Genomic DNA, 6,000 nt, shown 5'->3' with positions numbered 1-6,000 from the left:
GTGGGGGGAGGGGCCAGGCAGGGTAGGGGTTGGGGAGCCTTTTTTTTCATTCACACACATGACTCTTGCCCCACCTCAAAGGGGTTTGAGGCGGGACAGGAGACATGGGCGTGCTAGTCTGGATGCGGCCAAAGAGTTTGATTTTTAAGGCAGGGGTATCAAACTCATACATACGCAGCCTGTAGGGGGTTAGTTTGCAGCCCCTGAGCTTCTACCTAGCTTCCATTCTTTCTCCCCCCAACCCTGGCTACTAGGGCAGCTAGAGAAATGGGGATCCAGGCTCCCCCGCTCTCCTCTGTCATCTACTACTTGCCCCTGTGGTGCAGTACATTGAGGGAACCCATGGCTTGGAAGCTCAGGGTGAGGCCAGGGCACCCAGGTGCATGGTGCTATGGGGCAGTGGAGGGGTGGAGACCTGCATGGTATTCAGCCTGACGGCCTGTGTTGCAACTCGCACACCATGTTCCCCTGGCCACTTAGAAGCCGGGCAGCTCTGATTTAAGGCTTTGATTCTAAGAACACATGCTTATGTAGATATTTGCAGGCTCAGAGCTCAAAAACCAGGTTCTAATAATGGACTGAAACAAATATTCAAGTGAGTGAATAGGAAGGAAAGGGTAACAATGATAAGGCAGTACCAATAATCATACAAATTCCTGCTATCCTCCTATTTTGGTGTTTTTTGGCTTAACCCTTGTCTACCCAAGCATCTTATTGTCACAGATAACTTGCCATTTAAGACAGAGTAGGAATAAAATGTGTGCAAGACTGCGTTCCTCAGAGAGATGGCAAATGGAAAATAGAAATAGCTGTGAGAAATAGCAGATATAAAATAGTGTCCTTGGCTATATTTAATTACCCAGGTGTAATTTTTTTCCTTTTATTACTCCAGTTAGGTCAAAGGTCTATTTAAAATCTGTGATGCGATTCTGAAACTTGGTGTGCTGGAGGGACTTGTCTTTGCACGTTCTTTTAATCTTTTTGTCAAAATTCAAGCAGCGCATTATCCTGGTGCATAATGTTTGTGATACTAGCATGTCTGGCATGCATCCTGGGGAGTAGAGAAAGCACCTTTGGTCTAGAGATCAAGTGTGCTTCTTTCCTTAGTTGTGATGTTTACTATGGAGCATGCCGGGGAGAAAGCTTCTGGAACTTTTTTACTTGATGAAGGAATTGTTTTGAAGTATCATTAGTAGGATGCCATGCTAAAAACAGCGCACCTTTCAGTTTATGGCTACTAGTGACTTGAACTACTTATTTTGAAAAAAGAAAGAAAATATTAAAACAAGACAGATCCTCTCACTCTAAAAAACCTGTCACTGATGGTGTTATACCTGCTACTTTAACTAAATTTTGCTACAGTTTTGCATCTCTTAGTATCTTAATCTAATAGCAAATATCTGCCTATTTGCTAGGTGCTGTATATAGGGTCTGATGCTATGGGTACTAGTGTTACCAAAGGCAGTTTTGTATGTATAATGCTAGCAGGATCCCCTTGATGCATTCCATTGTATCAAACAATATCAATATCTGGGCATAGAGCTAATGTTGCTTGTGACAAAGTAGATCTATGGGGCAAGTTCTTTACTACTGTCTAGTCATTTATAATGGTATCAAATGGATGCTAAGAAACCAGCATAGTTGAGTTTTACAGACACCACACAGGCATGAAGGGCTAAAAGACCACAAACTATTCACATGTGATAAAGTGTGAGTAAAATATTCCAGTCCAAGAAAGACATAACTAAAACATTAATATGAACATATATTATTTATGTAGTGAATATCACTGATCATATCTTATCACTAAGATTATTTTTGTTCTAGTATGATACTGCTTTGGTCAATTGCAATATATTCCTTCCTTTATGCCCATTATCACTTGCATAAAGCTTTGGTTTTTATGTAGCTGGTTTTTTGTTCTCTTTTTCAATTGGACTGTGGGAGGAGGAACAGCCAGGCAAAATTGATTAAAAAAACAACTTGCAGGAACGAGCACGGGACTGTCTCTTTAGTCAAGTATTTATTTATTTATTTATTTATTTATTTATTTTTAATTTTTAAACAAGTTATAAAATGAACCTTCCATTTGATAGCATAGTAAACTGTTAATACATGCACCCTTTCTGCTGAGATCTCTTCTGGACAAAATTAAAAAGAAAGCGAGGCTTTAACACTTGCAGAATTAATGTATTGGCTGATTTGACTAAATTGGTGATTCTTGACCAGGGTGCCATAGTACCCTGGAGTGCCTTGGGATCCTTTCATGGGTGTCACACAATGTTGGCACCGTTAGGTGTGAAAACACACTCACAAGAATGACCTGGAGTTTTCACATGGGAATCCATAGTGCTAAAAATATTCTGATGTGTTTATAGTCTTTCTGAGTTCTTTGCAACGGAAAACTTGCTCTCGGTTTTTATTTATTTATTTATTTTTTTTGGAGTGCAGGAAAAATAAAGTGACAACTAGGAACTGGCATTTCCTAAGGGGTGCCTTTAGTCCAGAAAGGTTGAGAGCAACCAAGGAGATTTTATACTTCCCCTTAACATCTCTTCATAGAACCTTGTTATTAGTGATGTTTATTTATTAAAAATAATACTTCAATGAGGGGGACACAGAGGGGAGATTTGTCTGCTACTAAGTCTTTGGGTACATTTTTTTTGTTTTCTTTTGCTTTCATACTCATTGCACTCGGGCTGCTAATGATAATTGTAATATGCTGGTGGAGGGAGCGGGGCAGTCTGCTCAGATATTTTGAGTGTGATTCTTATTTACTAAAATCGATGGGAGTTTTTTTTTCTATTTGCAGAATTTAAGGTCAGTGTTACCAATCTCTCTTATTTTCTTCTCTCTCTCTCTTTTTTTACTGACAGCCAAACTTTTTATTGGCAAATGTTTTTCCTGACCTGTTTTATGTAATGAAAATGGAATCCTTCTGCTAGACCCTGGATGGCAGAGACAAGGACAGAGTTCAAATTTAGAGGTTTAACATGAACCGTAGTTAAACTTACTTTTTCATGACAAAAAAAAAAAAGTTTAAAAAAAATTCTTGAGTTGGCAACGCAATCTGACTGCAGCAATGGTTTTAAGCCATGCTGCTCCTACCGCAGGGATACTTTACTCACCCCCATTCTCTGATACCCCCAACAGCACCCCACGCAGTGCTGCTCCCACTTTCAGCCTTATCCCCACTAGCCCATGCTCCCCAAGTCTGGCATAGGGCTCCACCTACTGCCTGTCCTCTTCCTAGCCTTAAATTTAATCTTGGCTGCATTGTCTCCCTCCTGTACCTTCAAGGTGAGTTGCTGTTGGACATAGGGGGTGGCCAAAGGGTTGCAGTGGCAGCACGTGGCTGGGCAGTGTGGAGGAGGTAACACAAGCTCTCTTGAGCCACACAGCCCTGATGAGCAACCTGAAGGGTACTATGCTTATTCTCAGGTGGCTGTGGTCTGCTCTGTCGGAGCCATTTGTAAAAATGATGATCAAGTTTATTTTGTCCTATTTTTATAAGCTGCACACAATTTACAGATGGTGGGCAATCCTAAATGAGAGTAATCTTATAGATAAGCAAAAGTGTGTGTGTGTGTGTTTGTTTGTTTTTCAAAAGCATGTGTGTTAATAGACAGCAAACTACTAAAATCTCCATTTATTTTATATATATATGAATCGCATGTATAGAAATTGTTTTTTTTTTCTAGTTACAGGGATGCAGAAAAGAACTTTCATAATATATCAAACAGATGCTCGTATACAGACTACTCTGGCAATGATGAAGCTGAAGATGTCTCAGGAATTCTCCAGTGTACAGCTAATATACTTGGTACTTTACTTTAATTTATTTTTTTTAAATGGGGAGCAATCTTTCTTTTAATTGAAGATGACAAAAGCTAAGATAGTTTAAGATAAAGTCAGTGTTATGTCAATATGTTGCTGTCGTTCTTGTTTTCCTTTCTAGGCATATTTTACAGATCTGAAGTATGACATTATAGACTGCTTATTCATTGAAAGTACTATTAACTTGGTTATCCCTGAAATTTGGAATTTTAGGTGCTTTGAACCCAAATTCATTTGGAGGTGCCCAGGTGTAACTAAGAAATGAATCTGGTCCCCAGATCTGGGTCACTTAGGTATTAAATGTTTCATATAAAAAGCAGGTGCACGTGGGTTTTATTAACTGTATGGATATGATGTCTTACAGAACACATCTTGGGAGAATGTATTGCCTTTCATTATGGGAGTATCTTAAATGATTTTGTGCCATTCATGCTGACAGATCCCACCTATAATGGATATGTATAAATGCTAAATCTAAAGATGACAACTGAAGTGCAGTCAACTTTTGGGCAACACATGCAACTACTTGACAGAGCAAGTAACGATCCATGAGAGGATAGAAAACAAGTAGGATTATTCTATTAAGCTGAAAATACCAAAAGAACATAGACTGTACAAGTCTGTAATTAGCTAAGCTAGTTTTTTTCATCTGTTTTGTGCATATAAGCTAAAATCGTACCTGAAGCCTTAATTTGACCATCTTGGTAAGCCATATAAAAGACTTAAAACTGAAATTTGGAAAACAGTTTTTTGCACTGTCAAATTATCAGTTCAAAATAGAGGCAGTTGGCTTTATAGCTGAACACTATTGTGTTTTCTTCAACTTTAGTTCCTGCTCTACCCTGGAACACCAGTAAAATATTTATGCTTTTAAAGCTGACTTTTTTTCTCCCTCTAACTGCTCTAAATCCACGCTAAGAATGAGAGCAGTATACAACACTTTTAGTAAATAACTGAAACTTCTCTTCAACAAAAGTGTTCATTTTTATTGTTTTGGATTTTTTTGAAAGATCATCATTAACTGCTGGTTAAGTAGCTAACTTTTACATTAAAATTTGAAGAAGTAAAATGCTAAATATTAATGCTACTAGGGACTTATTTACAACAGTGACTTATTCACGTAGTGGCAGAGCTGATGCCATTGCTGCTGCTTGTTGGCATGTAGCAATTAATAAAATTTGCTCTGAAATTTGTTTTAAGCACTCAGTCTTGAAGTGAATTTACATATGGGTTATTTTGCCACTGGAAACTTGAACCATCTTTCTCTTTCTGATCTGTTTCTGAAACTACTAGCAAAGCACCAAGTATTATTCATTGTTGTTGCTATAAGATGCTTACTAGTGGTAGATGCTTTTTGAACTTTTAATACTGAAATTATGATGCCTATGGCTGTTTTTTGTTTTTTTCTAAACAATGTTTCATTATCTAAGATCTTGTCATCACTACTAGTACTATAGTTGAGACTTTTTAAAGGAAATCCTAAGACTGCAGCAGGTGGGAGATGGTTATAATACAGGGGTAGGCAAAGTCCAGCACACAGGCTGGATCTGGCCGGCAGTGGACTCCATTTCCCAGCAACCCCTGTCCATGTGGCTGGGGTTGGTTTCCATGGAGACCCCAGCAGCAGCCAAACTCATAGTGCAGGGCTAGGGTTTCCATGGAGACCAACCCCAGTAGCACTGGTAGGATGAACGTCAGGGCAGGGAGCTGCTCTGGGGCTGGGCTGGGTTCGGATCTTGTAGCAGTGACAGCATGGTCTGGAGCATGAGATCTGCTGCCTACACGCCCCTGCCTGGAGCATGCAGGCAGCAAATCATGGCTCTGCCCTGGCTCCAGATGATGCTGTCACTGCTGTAAGATCCCAGCCTGTCCCTGAGCAGCTCCTCACCCTGCCAGTGCTGCTGGGGCTGGTGTGCAGGGCTGGGGTTTCCATGGACTATCACAGTGTGGGTGCTGCTGGGGGCTCCATGGAAACTGGCTCCAGCCACATAGGCAGGGATTGCTGTGAAATGGTGGATCCAGCTGATGGCTGGACTCCATTTTGCCCACCCTTGATATCATAGGTGCCAGCTGGGTGTATCTACACAAGAAGCTAACTAACTTCACAGTAGCTGAATAATACTGCATAGGAGCACATCACAGCATAGACGGTACTAACATGCT

The 6,000-nt window shown here is 40.2% G+C and overlaps 1 protein-coding gene across 3 annotated transcripts in view; it reads left to right on the top strand.

The window, feature by feature from the left end:
• GUCY1A2 (guanylate cyclase 1 soluble subunit alpha 2) overlaps nt 1–6,000 on the top strand; it is a 258,709-nt gene that overhangs the window by 4,038 nt on the left and 248,671 nt on the right. For 2 of the 3 annotated variants that reach the window (XR_003092912.1, XM_025198249.1), the window contains exon 1: nt 3,713–3,823. The gene's annotated coding sequence lies outside the window, so the exon portion shown is untranslated. Of the gene's footprint in view, nt 1–3,701; nt 3,824–6,000 lie in introns of those variants that run through there. The other variant, XM_014517612.2, reaches the window with a different exon arrangement.

This window comes from Alligator sinensis, unplaced genomic scaffold, assembly GCF_000455745.1.
Source record: "Alligator sinensis unplaced genomic scaffold, ASM45574v1 scaffold802_1, whole genome shotgun sequence".
Classification (NCBI taxonomy): domain Eukaryota; kingdom Metazoa; phylum Chordata; order Crocodylia; family Alligatoridae; genus Alligator; species Alligator sinensis.
This window is presented reverse-complemented; position numbering and strand designations above follow the sequence as displayed.